Source organism: Theropithecus gelada, chromosome 11, assembly GCF_003255815.1.
Source record: "Theropithecus gelada isolate Dixy chromosome 11, Tgel_1.0, whole genome shotgun sequence".
Taxonomy (NCBI): domain Eukaryota; kingdom Metazoa; phylum Chordata; class Mammalia; order Primates; family Cercopithecidae; genus Theropithecus; species Theropithecus gelada.
Window position 1 is genome coordinate 104,707,615 of NC_037679.1, and position 14,069 is coordinate 104,721,683.

Genomic DNA, 14,069 nt, shown 5'->3' on the forward strand with positions numbered 1-14,069 from the left:
GCGCGGGGGCGGGCGTGGGGGGGGCGGGGGGCGCGGGGGCGGGCGTGGGGGGGCGGGGGGCGCGGGGCGCTACGGCGCTGGGAGGCGGGGGCACCCGGGCGGCGCTTCCCTCCTCGGGTGACTCAGCAGCCGCCTTCCTCAGCCGGGCGGGCGGCGTGGCGGGGGCGGGGGCGGGGGCGGGGGGCGCGTGGCTTCCCCGCGCCGGGGTGCGGGTCCTCCCCGCCGCCCCCGCGAGGAAGCGCGAGGCTGGACGCTGGGAGGGGGCGCGTGGGCCGGGAGATTCCTTCTCGTCTGCCTGCTGCTAGCCAGCCCGCCCATGCAGCCGAGAGCCCGACTCCATGTTCCCTCCCCACGGAGGCGCCCTGGGCGCGCGCACAGAGGAAAGGCTTTCCCCAGGCTGGGCCGGCCAAGGTCGGGGGCGGAGGGACTGAGGGACACCCCAGGGAGGCCGGCTGCACCCGAGCCCTCCCGTCCTGCTGCTCCCGGGTTTTACGCATTCATGGTGGGAGGAGGCCGACTGGAGATTTCTAGGGTCGTAGATGTGGAAGTCCTTGCAGAAGTTACCTCATTCTGCCCCAGGGCCCCCGGGCGTCTGCCATCTTTTGTTCTTGAAAGGGAGAGAGCCCCCTACCCTGAGCCAGCTGGAGCGCCCTTTCTGTGGCTCTCGTCATTTAGAAGCCTTTTTTCCTATCTAAGCTCGGTCCTTCCTGCTGCGGTAACCCCCAGACAGCTCTGCTTTGCCAGACTTGGCCACCTGGTAGAAGGGGGAAGAGGGAGGACCAAGAATGTCCCCATTGAGCAGGAGGGGAAATCGAGGTCCAGAGAAGGGGAGGGGTTTGCCTCAAGCTTATAGTTGGGGGTGTGTGAAAAAGGTGCTGACCTCAGTACTCAGGAGTTGTGGCTTCTAGGTCAGAGTCCAGCTGCTTGAAAAGATAATATTCCTCCCTGGTGCTGCCCAGCGCAGTGCCTCTACCTGTCACTGGAAATCCCTTTGGCCTTCTCTGATGGGTTCTTATCATGCGTTAAGTAGCATCAAGAATGTCAGAGATGCCAGATGATGCCCATTTGGAAGCATCCAGGGTAAAGACCAGGCTATGCACAGGAAGCACAGAGGCTAGATAGACCCAAACAGGAAATTCCCACTCGCTTTGCAGAGTTTTTGTTGCAGCTGTTTTTAAATAATCATTGGTTGATTTGATGCATTGAATGAAAATTGTGGTGACAGGAATAATTCATCAAGGAAGAAATTGTAGAACTCCCTTGTCTCTCTGCCTGGGATGGGGAGTGCATTCCTGATTGGAGGCAAGTGGTTGGCTGGTTTGACCTGGTGCATCCAAAGTCCTGAGAGATCATTGGCGCCAGACCCTGGCCTCAGCTAGGCGGAGATATCCTGCAGGGAATATCACACGACAGCTTTCTGTGTGTCTCACCGCCCTGTACCTGAGCTTCCAAACACTATGCCTCCATAGAATTCCAGTGACACGGCCCCTGTACCTGGCCCCTTCCACACAGCCTTCTTCCCAGGAGCTCAGTCCTCCGGGGCCTGGTCTCCTGCATGCTCCAGACAGAGTGGGTATGGAGATATGGTGGATTTGCCCCATTTTACAGAGGGGAAGACCCAGGAGGACCTGGCTAGCCAATGGAGACTCCACGCAGAGAAAGGAAAAGGAACCGGGAGTGCTGATGGTGTGACCAGGCCAGGGTTCCCTGGGAGATACTGAGATAAAGCTAGGCTGATCTGTGCTGTGAAGCCGATGCATCTGTAGTATAGTGTGGGTTGTCCTCCAACTCCCCCAGCCCAAGTCAGTAACACACAGTTGTCCATGCAGAGTCGTGCCCACTCAGGTCCACAAACGCCTCCACGCCACCTGCTCACCCTCTTGTCACAGTATTGCCACTTCCCTGAACAGAGCTGATCCTGCCTGGTTGAGAAATAGGATTAAGGGGCCTGGAACCTGGGAGCTGCTGGTTCCTGATCCCAGAATCCAGCTCTTCCCGCTCTTTTCCCCCAGAGATATGGCCACAATGCAAGCCTCCTTTCCCTCCTGCCTTCGTAGGCCCGTTGCCCATTTCTCACTCCACCTGCTGACAAGGCCGTGCTTGTGTGTGTGCACACGCATGTGTGATGAAACTCTCTCTGCAGCTTCCTGGGCTGACAGACTGGTCAGAGGCTGGGGGCAGAGGGAGGAGAGGGCTCTCCTTGCTCATAGCTAGGATTGGGGTCGGTTCTGTTTATTGCCAGGGGCAGTATTGCCCTCACCTCTCATCCCTCTCACACCCAACCAGCCTGAAGAGCTGAGCCTCCGAGTCCAGCTTTCCACATGGGCTCAGCTGCAGGACAGTGAGCTGTGCTGTTGGACCCAAGCACAGCTGCCAAGGGGTCCTCCCTTCTGCCCAACTCTTCCTCAGCCGTGATACCACAACCCACCTCCACTCAACAATCTATGAGCCTGCCTGGGCCCTACAGATGGAGAGTTTATTTATTCAACCGGTATTTATCATGCACCTTCTAGGTGTTGAGTTTGACTCTCATCTCCTATCCCCTTCATGCTCGTGCGACACCAACCTCTGCTGCCTGCCAGCTCTTCCTGCCCACATCTTCCTGCCCCATAGCAAACCCCAACAGAGTCATGTGACATTTCACCATCCAAAAAATTATTTTAAGATCCTAGAAAGGAGCAAACAAGCTTATCACATATCATCATGCTCTTTAACTTCTTGCTTTATGACTTCCACGATGAAGTTCATTGGGAAAGTATCCCTTCTACAACCCAAAGACTTACTATTCCGTGACAAGTCGGTGGAAGTGCCCTGTGTCCCTCCCCTTTCCTTATCAGGGCCAAACAAGGCAATTCCAATTCTCTGCAAAATTTAGTTGAGCTAAAAATACATTTAGACTCTGAACTGCCTCCCTCATGAGCCCTTCAGCTCCTTAGCAGTCTCCTTCCCTGGCCCGTAGTTAACCAGTGCTACCACAGTACCCTCCCCTCTTACCAAAGCCTGCTCTGGGAAATTGCTCAAATAAACTCTTTCCATTCAAGTCTGAAAGACTGATAAGGCTACATGTGTTGATTTTTCCCCCTTCCTAGGAAAATTTGCATTTAAACAAGGAGGATAACCTTGAAGTACCTAAAGTCATCTCCGGCTGTGGAATTATTAGCATAGTTGAGATATTCTGGAAAGCCGAGGGACCTCCCTGGGGTTACGGGACTAGCTGTGAGTTTGGCCTTGCACACCCGTGAAGCAGCCCTGACTGGCTGTTTTGGTCCATCATCACATAATGTTGAGAGCAGTGGATGAAGAGTTAAGAGAATCTGAGCTCTAAACCTAGTTCTGCCACTAACTAGTTTGGAAGCAACAGTCACTTCCTTCTCAGGCCTTAGTTTTCTCATTTGCCAAATGAGAAGTTTGAACAGGTTACCTTGAAGAATCCTTCTAGCTCTGGTATTTGGTTAACTCCCCAAAGGGGCTAGGAGACCCTGTCCCAGCTCCTAAAAGCCTCTAGCCCCTGAAGCTGTGGCTTAGAGGGAATGGTCTGATGCCAGCACAGAGCATGGGGCCCTTCTCTGGGCAGGGACTTGGACAGGCTGCCCACATGACCGCTGTCCATAGCAGCCCACCTGCCAGGGAGAAAAGGTGTTGCTCAGCACACACACATCTTGAAGAGTTACATAACCCTCCCAGATCCCTTACTCCAACCAAAGAGCAACAACAAAATAGTCTGTCCTCCACCCCCACCCCAGCACACACACATCAGCAGCCTCATAGTCACAAACACCCCGGGAGAGAATTTTAGAAGGCCACCATCTTTTCTTTTTCTTTTGTTTTCATTTTCCTGGAAGATATCTCATGTAAGAAAAGTCTTGGCTGGGCGCGGTGGCTCAAGCCTGTAATCCCAGCACTTTGGGAGGCCGAGGCGGGTGGATCACGAGGTCAGGAGATCGAGACTATCCTGGCTAACATGGTGAAACCCTGTCTCTACTAAAAATACAAAAAACTAGCCGGGCGTGGTGGCGGGCGCCTATAGTCTCAGCTACTTGGGAGGCTGAGGCGGGAGAATGGTGTGAACCCGGGAGGCGGAGCTTGCAGTGAGCCGAGATCACGCCACTGCACTCCAGCCTGGGAGACACAGCGAGACTCCGTCTCAAAAAAAAAAAAAAAAAAAAAAAAAAAAGTCTTTAAGAGAGAAAAACCCACAACCACCCATCGGGCTTCTTAGTCCCTCCCTGCTGTTCTTTTCAGCTTTCTGACCTCATAGTCCTGAAAAGGTACAGGTCTACCTTCCATCCCTAAGAAGGAGGAACTTGGAGAAATTGATTCAGCCTCCATTCCGAAGAAGTGGGAAGCACTTCCTGGGTTCGGACGCCATTTCCCTCACTCTCCACTTTTGTCGTTGGCAAGTCAGTGTACCTTCTCCTAGATGAGACTGTAATTTTCCTAATTAGGAAATAGGGGTGATTGCTCTCACCATGGGGCATCGGGTGATAACTCAGATCTCTTTGATATACTTAAGAGAAGTGCAAATAATCTTAAAATGCAACAGAAGAGGTTTTAGTTGGGCTTAAAGAAGCCTTTGCCAGCTAGGAAGTTGTGAGGCAGCATTACAAATCGCAGAGGGATGACGGGTTTGTGCTGCTGGCTGCTTTTCAAGGTAAGCTCAACATTCCTGTGTCTGGAATGGCTTGAGTGCACATGGGCCAGAGGTAGAGGGTAAATGAGAAAAGAGCACATGTAGAAAGGTGGCCTGGCAGTGTGGAAGAAACCCTGACCCTGCATTCTGGTCTGTCACTGTCATCTGACAATGGGTGAACCTCTTGTCTTTCTGGGGCCCTGGTTTCTTTTTCTTCCTCTTTTTCTTTTTTTGGGAGGATGGAGTCTCGCTCTGTCACCCAGACTGGAGTGCAATGGCACAATCTCAGCTCACTGCCAACCTCAGCCTTCTGGATTCAAGTGATTCTCCTGCCTCAGCCTCCCCAGTAGCCGGGACTGCTATGGGCCACCATCCCTGGCTAATTTTGTATTTTTAGTAGAGACAGGGTTTCACCATGTTGGCCAGGCTGGTCTCAAACTCCTGACCTCAACTGCTCTGCCCATCTTGGTTTCTTTATCTGTAGAAACACTGCAATGTATTGAGCACTTACTATGTGCCCCAAACAGTACTAAATAAATGATATGTAATTTTAAAAACTTTACAACAAGTCTTTAAGGTGGATATTTTCCTCATTTTGCGAGTGGAAAAACAGAGGCTAAAAGAAAGTAAACAGTGAAGGCGAGGTCTCACAGCTGTGGGGGTACCAAGATTTCTCCCCAGTTGTGCTTGACGGAAGCCCATGTTCTCAACCACCTAGATCTTGAACCCATGTGATCCAGTGGTTACCTGAAATTCCTTTCAGCCTGAAAGATTTAGCTTTGCCCTTGCCTTACTCCTGATTCCCTTTCTTTTTTCTTTTTTTTTCTTTTTCTTTTTTTTTTTTAGACGGAGTTTCGCTCTGTTGCCCAGGCTGGAGTGCAGCAGCACGATCTTGGCTCACTGCAAGCTCTGTCTCCTGGGATCACGCCGTTCTCCTGCCTCAGCCTCCCGAGTAGCTGGGACTACAGGCGCCCATCACCATACACAGCTAACTTTTTTTTTTTTTTTTTAGTTGAGATGGGGTTTCACCGTGTTAGCCAGGATGGTCTCCATCTCCCAACTTCGTGATCCACCTGCCTTGGCCTACCCAAGTGCTGGGATTACAGACGTGAGCCACCACACCCAGTCCTGATTCCCTTTCTTTTTTTTTTTTTTTTTTGAGAGGGAGTCTCGCACTGTCGCCCAGGCTGGAGTGCAGTGGCCGGATCTCAGCTCACTGCAAGCTCCGCCTCCCAGGTTTACGCCATTCTCCTGCCTCAGCCTCCCTATAGCTGGGACTACAGGCGCCCGCCACCTCGCCCGGCTATTTTTTTTGTATTTTTTAGTAGAGACGGGGTTTCACTGTGTTAGCCAGGATGGTCTCGATCTCCTGACCTCGTGATCCGCCCGTCTCGGCCTCCCAAAGTGCTGGGATTACAGGCTTGAGCCACCGCGCCCGGCCCCTTTCTTTTTGTTAATGCCCTCATTGACTGAAATAAAGATGACCACCCCTTTCTTCCAAGGAAATAAGCAACCCTTTGGAGCCTTTGTGGGAACCTGTGCTTTGTGCTTTTCCAGAAGCAGAGGGGGAAGTTGCTGCAGTGGCCCAGGCCTTGGAAACCCTGCCAGATGGCCGCACATTTGAGAATCTGCTAGGTGCAGTGAGTGTGTCCCCAGGGCCTCTTACTAAGAACTCCTAACTAAGCTGCTGTTGCCCTGTGCCCAGGGCCACTGAGACATGCTTAGGCTCCAGTGAAAAAAAAAAATGTTCCGGCTTTCCAACAAGGCAGCTTGTCTAAAAATCTTTACATGGGATGAAAATTCAGGAGTTGAGTCTCTTTCCAGATTGCTAGCCCCGATGTTTGTCCCAGCCCTTCCCTCTTTTTCAGTGTTACCCTCCCATCCATTCCCTCTCCATCCAGCCCTGACCCCAGCTGCCTTTTCTTATAAGTGACCTTTGAAACTCAGGCTGCACAGAGATTTGCTGAATCAGCAGGACCGACTGTTGTTTCTCTTGCCTGGTTTTGGGCCAGCGGGAAAATGTGCCAGGATGCCTTTGTGAGGCCCTATGGCATTTGCTGTGTGGGTCTGGGGAGAGATTGGGAGTGAGGGAAGAGGGAGCTGGTGTGGAACACGGCATGGAGGCTAGTAAGGAGGAGTGAGACAATCAGGGTTTCCCAGAGACCAGGGGATGACTTGATTCTCTTAAATGCATTATTTTTGGATGAAAAGAAGGGAAGAGCAGTGACCTAGGCCCTCAGAAAGGCAAAGGGCAGCAAATCTTTGCAAGTGGCCACTCTATGCCAGCTTCTAGATATAAACAAAAAGATGCACACTCCCTCCTCCCGGTGAGCCTTCATCCTGGCCCCATTTCTTAGACTAGAAACTCTCTCCCTGCTGGGGATAGGGGAATAACAAGAGGACAGGCAGATTGATGAGCATGGGCCATACGATGCCTCCTTAGCAACTAGGCCTTCTGGGCACAAGGTAGACAAGGTCCCTGTGTGTTTAGACTGTCCTCACCTAGTGACAGGGTTTAGCCCTTTGGGGAGGGGCTTAGGATGAGTGAGGAGCTGTATCATTAGAGGCTGGAATGAAATGGACATGCCAAATAGGTACTTCATGGATTGAATTTTCTGCTTTCTGTTTCCTTTCCAGCTATCCTTGCCTCTTACTATTCTGACATAAACCTTTGACTTCAATGAAGAAAACCTGCTCTTTGGCTCTTAACATGATTTGTATACTCACCTTTTTTACCTTGTGCTGTTCTGATAGAGCATTGCTCTAGGCAGCTGCAATATGCTTACACTTGTTTAGACATTTCTAGATATGTTCTCATTTATTTTGAGCCAGGACCATTTACTTCTTTCCAATCTTTCCACAACACCGATTGCAGGGTTTTGAATAGACTGGACACTTGATACATATAGTTGACTGATAGACCTTCACACTTTCTTAATAGCTTCCAGGATGGGTCAGTCATGAGCGATCATCTTCAAGCAACTCTGACTCAGTAGGAGCAGAGACCCCAGTTCCCATCAGCATCTTAGACAAATCAGGCTAAAAACACATCCGGAACTCTTCAAGCCATCCCAGCCTCCACTCAGTATGAGAACAGGGAGCTCAAAAGATACTCAAGATTGATTTCATGCTTAAAGGATGAGGGTAGAGAGAAAAGAGATTTCCCTGTGTAGCTTAAGTGGAAGAAGGATAGAAGGAAGATGGGATAGAGAAAGTGTTTGAGGGAGAGGTAGAAGGGGAGAAGAGAAGGAAGGAAAAAGGGAGGAAAGTAGTGAGGAAGAGGAGGGATGTGAAAGGAAGAAGCAATGTAACAGAGAGAAGACAGGAGTTGTGGAGCCCTTCAGACTTCCTAGTCACATTGAGGTGGGGATTTGGAGTAGGAGCTGAATTTGAATTGGGATGCAAGAATTTATCCTCCAGCAATCATCTGCCTGTGGCCTTGGAGACATGGACAAGCCCTGTGATCCATGGACACTAAACGCATGACTGGTAGGTGGGCAAATGTGCTTAGAAGCCACTGAAGCCAGCAGCTTCAGATAAGTTCATGTGCTTCCATGGCAAAAGGATTTGTCAGGTCAAGTTGAGGTTCTGGCACGAACCAGGAAAGGGATAATAATAAATTATGTAGATGTCGTCAGCCTTGATTGAAAAAATAAAGAGGAGCAAGCTATATTTGCTGCTTTCATTAAGAGGCAAAAGCAGTGGGGGTCAGAGCTTAGCAAGAATCAAGAAGCATGCAGAGAAAGAATTTTAACCCTTCAAATGTTTTCCTTCCATAATATCTCTGCATTCACTCACCCACACATTGCTGCCTTCTTGGACTGACCTCCAAGACCACTACCTTTGTGTCTCCCTCAGCTGAAGGAGGGAGAGAGGCCAGATTATGTATTTTTTTTTTTTTTTTTTTTTTTTTTTTGAGACGGAGTCTCGCGCTGTGTCACCCAGGCTGGAGTGCAGTGGCGCGATCTCGGCTCACTGCAAGCTCCGCCTCCCAGGTTCACGCCATTCTCCTGCCTCAGCCTCCTGAGTAGCTGGGACTACAGGCGCCCGCCACCACGCCCGGCTAGTTTTTTGTATTTTTAGTAGAGACGGGGTTTCACCATGTTAGCCAGGATGGTCTCGATCTCCTGACCTCGTGATCCACCCGCCTCGGCCTCCCAAAGTGCTGGGATTACAGGCTTGAGCCACCGCGCCCGGCCCAGATTATGTATTAAATGCAGGTAAGATGGCAATTAAATGATTCATTATTTTCCAATCCCAGTTCTGTATGGCTTCTGCCTCTCCTGGAATTGGGTAGGAAGAGGAGTTCTGGGGATAAACGTCAAACTGTGTGAGGATATAATGCATCTATCAGAGTGCCTGGCCCTGGAAACCCTCACCCACTCTTCAGCCACCTCACTGGGGCCGCGTTCTCACTGAAATGAGGCCAGAGGAGGAATGAGGGAAGATTCACAGGAAACCCATGTTCGGAAGACCCACTGTGCCATCTCTTCCTCCTGCTTCAGCACTCCCAGTAGAGAACCAGTTCTGCAGGGAGCTCCCCAGGAGCAATACCAGGGAGGGGGCTGCTGGCTCTGCTCTCCTCCTCCTGACCTCTCCCTATCCATGGAGATCTCTCTCTGCCTGCTGGCTCCATCTTGTCCCTCATCATAGACAACTATGGGCAGAGGAGAACAAACATACAAAACAGGCCATGGGCAGAGAGCAGGGTAGAACAAAACGTGTCATTAGCAATGGTGATTCCTTCCTGAGGCTCTGTGGGAAAATTTGGGTTGAAGTTGGGCCACTGTGGGGAAAGAAATTAGTGGCCCAGAAGATATTCAACCAGCCAAGATTACCATGTTTTCACATTCAAGGAAAGAGAGCTACAGGGAGGAGGGGAGGCAGGCACATCTGTGGTCTCTGTGTTTCTGGGTGTGCAGGCTTGGGGAGCAGGAGAAAAAGCTGGAGGATCTGGAGAAAGTAAGGTGTTACTGTTAAGTGCCTGGGGCAAATTTCTAAGTGAAGGATTCCAATAACTTCCACTCTGCCCCACCATGCTAATTATTTCTTATTTTTGTTCTGCTCCTTTGGGAAGCAAAAGCAGGACAGGTGAGAAGGAAACATGAGGATGTCACAATACCTCTCCAGAATTGACATGTGGGGCTGGACAGGAGCCCAGATGATTCCAAAACCCCAGAATTCCTAGCAGGGCCAACTGAATGAAAGGGTTTGGGTTCCATAGGCCACTGTGAAGGCCATGGCAATGTCTTTGTCCAAGAAAAATAATCTTTCCTCAACTCTTCTTGGCCACACAGTACCCTGAAGAGATGCAAAGAAAGTGGAGATGCGGTGGGAGAGAAAGGAGACACCAAAAGTCTTGAGGAGAGAAATCATAATGACCAGGTAGCTGTGTCTGCCCTCAGGGAAGGGGACTGGAAAAATTCATCGCCTCATGTGGGGGAAAAGACCGCTTAGTATCTTGGAACAATGTTGCCTTTTGCTGAGCCTTGGGCATTGAGGGACTGACTTTCTGCTTTTGATGCCAGATAAGGAAAAAATAAAAATAAAAATGTGAAAGTGAGGGAAGTACAAAGGGGTTTTGAGGGAGTTGAGGTAGAAAACTATGTCTTCTTGGGACTTGAATCAAATGTTTTAAGTCTGCCAAGCCAGATCATGTTAGACCTTCACCTCCTAGATACCGTGGTTTTGATCAACATACTCTGTGAACTACCTTGGCCTAATCCAACTTCTCTAACTCTACCACAGATGGGAAGAGAAAATGAGTTTTGAAGGATTACAGCAAATATTCACAAGCATGTCCCAGACTTAATGCAACTGGATGAAGATGAGATTCTCAGCTCTACTTTCCCCCTCCGCATTCCCTTTAGCATCACCATCGTCAAGGTCGGGTGCTGACCAGGTATATTTTCCCTTGAACTGTTCCTTATTTAGTTCTCCATCACTTGTCTAATCAGAGAAAAGACGCTGACACGGCCACAGCCTTTCCAGTACAGAGGAGAAAACATCTCAGATACTTTCATATCTTCTTCCCATATTCCTATTTCACGGATCTCGTGAGTGAAGAAAGAGCTTGAAGTCCTAGGAGCTGAGAGGTTAACATTTCTCTCAGGACCCAAGACAGTATTTCAGTGATCACCAGATAACCAGGGAAAATAAGGTTTGCAGTTGCTGGCCTTAGCAGGGAGATTTAAACGGGCATGACATCTCAGTGAGAACTCCATCTGCCAACTGTCCCTCATGTCATTGTTCCCTTTCAACAATGTCCAAACACCCCATATGAAAAACCCTCCTTGAGTTGGAGGAAAAAGCTGTAACCAGACTGAGCCCTCAAACCATGCCTGAGTCCTCCACTGGTTTGATGGGATATTCCCTTACACCTCTTCGGCTCTGCGGGAATTCAGAAGAAGGGTGCCCACTCAGGTCAGAGAAGAGAAAGCTTCCCCAAATGAGCCACTCCTATCTGTGACTCCCACTTCACCAGCTAAAGAGCCACATTTTCTCTTCCTCTGCCTGCAGCTCCCTGGTTTCCCACATCACTCCTGCTTTTCAGGTTTGTCCCTGGCCTCCTGAATTCACCTCTACCCCGGTCCCACTCTTCCTGGGCCCCAGCCTTTTCAAAGCTCTTCACATGCCTCTTTCCAAGCCTTCAGCTTTTCTCGCATCTCAGTCTCCATTCAAATACTTTTACTACCCAAACTTCCTTCCAATTTTTTTCTCACTTAAAAAGATTCCTTCAATGGTTCTCTTTTCTACAGTTTAATCTTCACTCGAACTTCATCCCAGCCTAACCCCCTTTAAATGCTCTCAGTTCCCATTATCACCAATCGCCTAACACCCACTTCCTTCCTCCTTTGCCCCTACTAATTGTCTGGTTACTCCTTTTTGCTCCAACATTCCCCAAAACCTTCTCAAGCACGGATATCGTTCCTTCATTTACCCAAAATCTCATTTACACACTCCTGGCCCCTTCAGGCCACACCACTCCGGTCCTTTAGACTCCTACGCACCCAACGTCCCCGTCTCTCCCTCACACCCACTTGCTTCCCTTGCTCCCACCACAACAGTGCCCATCTCCTCTCCCCGCTCACTCAGGTCTCCTGCTCAGGACGCCCTTGCCGAGGGCGGAGGGGGATTTGTGCTGAAGGAGGGCTCCGGAAGCAGCGCAGCAACTCGGGGGACGCTCCTTCTCCTTGTCAGTCACGGCCCCCTGTGTCCCCAGATGCTTGTGGGGCGACTGGGGTGTGTGAGCCCTGCTGCCAGGGCCCCGCTGGGGCTGCTCCAGGAGCTGTCCGTGGTGCTGAAGCGGCGGCAGCTCGGGCGCGGGCTGCGGCGCGGCTGCTGAGCGCTGTCCCTGGTCCTGGAGAGGTTCCTGGGCCCTGGCGGCGGCGGCGGGAGCGGCGGCCGGAGCGGCCGGCAGCGGGGCCGATGACGGGGGGACCAGCCCGGGCGGAGGCTGGGCTTGCAGCAGCTGCTGGTGCTCCCACAGGCTGCGGTTCTCAGCGCTCAGCTCGTCCAGCCGCCGCTCCAGCTCGTCGATACGCTCTCGCTGGGTGTGGATGAGGCTCTGCTGGTTCTGCACGATGGCCGTGAGCTCCTTGAGGTAGAGCACGGCGCGCACCGGGTTCTCCAGCAGGCTCTCCATGCCGCCCGCCGCCGCCTGGCCCTGCCTGCGCCTGGGCTGGCGGCGGGGAGCGCGAGGGCGCGGGAGCCCAACAGCCCAGTGGTCGGCTCGCCTCCCTCTCCCACCGGCCCAGCCTCCCTCCCCCCGCCGGCGCCGCGTCACCGCCACCCCGACCTTCACACACGCATCGCGGGGCGGGGCGGCGGCGCAAGGCCCCACCCCCACCCCACCCCCTACCTCCAGGCCTCCCCAGCTCCTCGCCTCCCCACCTCCCTGCCTCTTGGCGTCATAGGAGGCTCTGCTGCCTGCAGGGCAGAGAGGAGAGGGAGGAGGCCAGCGAGAGGGAGCCTGTGTCGGGGCGTGGGAGGAAAGCAAGATAACGCAGGCGACCCGAAAAGGACGGTGAATCTGACTGGCCAGACTGGAAAGTAGGCGAAGGGGAAGCAGCGATACTGGGAAGGTGCGGTGGGACCTGTAGGAGAAGAGAAACAGAAAAGAAAGGAAGAGAAGGGGAGAGGCTGTCAGAGAGGAAGCAGAAAAAGGGAAAGTGGAGCAAAGAAGAGAAATGTGCTGGAGGAGAAGAAGGCGTGGGGCCCTGAAGGGAGGTGAATTCTTTTTGCCCAGGACCAGGCCTTCCAGCGGCTGGGGTTCATCTACATACCCGCTGAGGAGAGGCGACCCTCGCCTCTTTTGCTCGCAGCAATCTATTCTGCGGGGGAATTCCCTGGAACCCAAGGATCCTGGGGCTCTGAGGGACCCTAAAGAGCATGTGGTCCTGCTCCTTCCTTCATCCATGATTAAACTTGGGATGGGAAGGCTGTTCATGCTGGGTTTTCTCTGGGAGTGAGACCTAAAGACAATTTTGGCAGTTCCTGATAGAAACACTAAATAAAACAGGTCCTCTGTGGCAAGGAGCTAACGCTTCCAGAAGCTTCTGAATAGATCGTTCTATTTGACAAACAAACGCACACTATTACCAAACACTGGGCTAGATGGTGGTAAGAGAAGCATGACTAGAATGGAATCTTAGGCTTTTTGAAGCTTATAAATAAGTGGCTGAAATTGGTTTTATATATATATATATTATATATATATATAAATTATAAATAATTAACTTTGACGTATGGTGGTGGTGAGTAATCAGGTACAGGTTTGCCCAGAGTGCTAGAGGAGCCAGCAGCTTGGAGATCCAGGAAGGCTTCTCGGAGGAAGTGACCCTTGATGTGGGAAGGGTTTTCCAGAAAGGGAAGCAGCGTGAGGAAAAGCTCAGAGACATTAATCAGCATTGATTGAATCGTTCATTAATGTCTACAATAATCACACGTAAAACACCCACTAGGTGCAAAGTAATGTACCAGAATCTATGCAAGCCACGTCTAGCATAGATAATAAGTTATCGTTTCTATAATCAAGTTGATTCCAATCTCATAGAGTAGATATGCCATGCCCATGAATAAGTAAAACACAAGTCAAGATTTCTGTAAGACCTCTTCAAGCCAAGGGCCATAGAGTTCAGGGGAGGGAGAGGATTTATTTGCCCGTGTTGATCCGATGAGTTCTGACAGAGGTGTTATTCAAGTTGGGCCATGAAGAATGGGAAATATTTCAACAGGTAGACAGAACAGGGGGTCAGAGATGAGAAAGATGCATCAGGCAGCAGGGAAAAAACTAATGAATGCAAATAGAGCACTTGGTTTAAATTAATTCGGCAGGGAAATGACCCTTTCTTTTTCTTTTATTTTCTTTCCCCCCCCTTTTTTTTTTCCGGACAGAGTCTTATCTGTCACCCAGGCTGGGGTGCAGTGGCAGGAACAT

The 14,069-nt window shown here is 51.1% G+C and overlaps 1 pseudogene across 1 annotated transcript; it reads right to left on the reverse strand.

The window, feature by feature from the left end:
- Positions 1 to 9,661: 9,661 nt before the first annotated feature.
- On the reverse strand, positions 9,662 to 12,386 carry LOC112634686 (annotated as a pseudogene). Its single transcript, XR_003121806.1, has one exon. The product of XR_003121806.1 is annotated as an IQ motif and SEC7 domain-containing protein 3 pseudogene (transcript).
- Between the last annotated feature and the right edge of the window lie 1,683 nt (positions 12,387 to 14,069).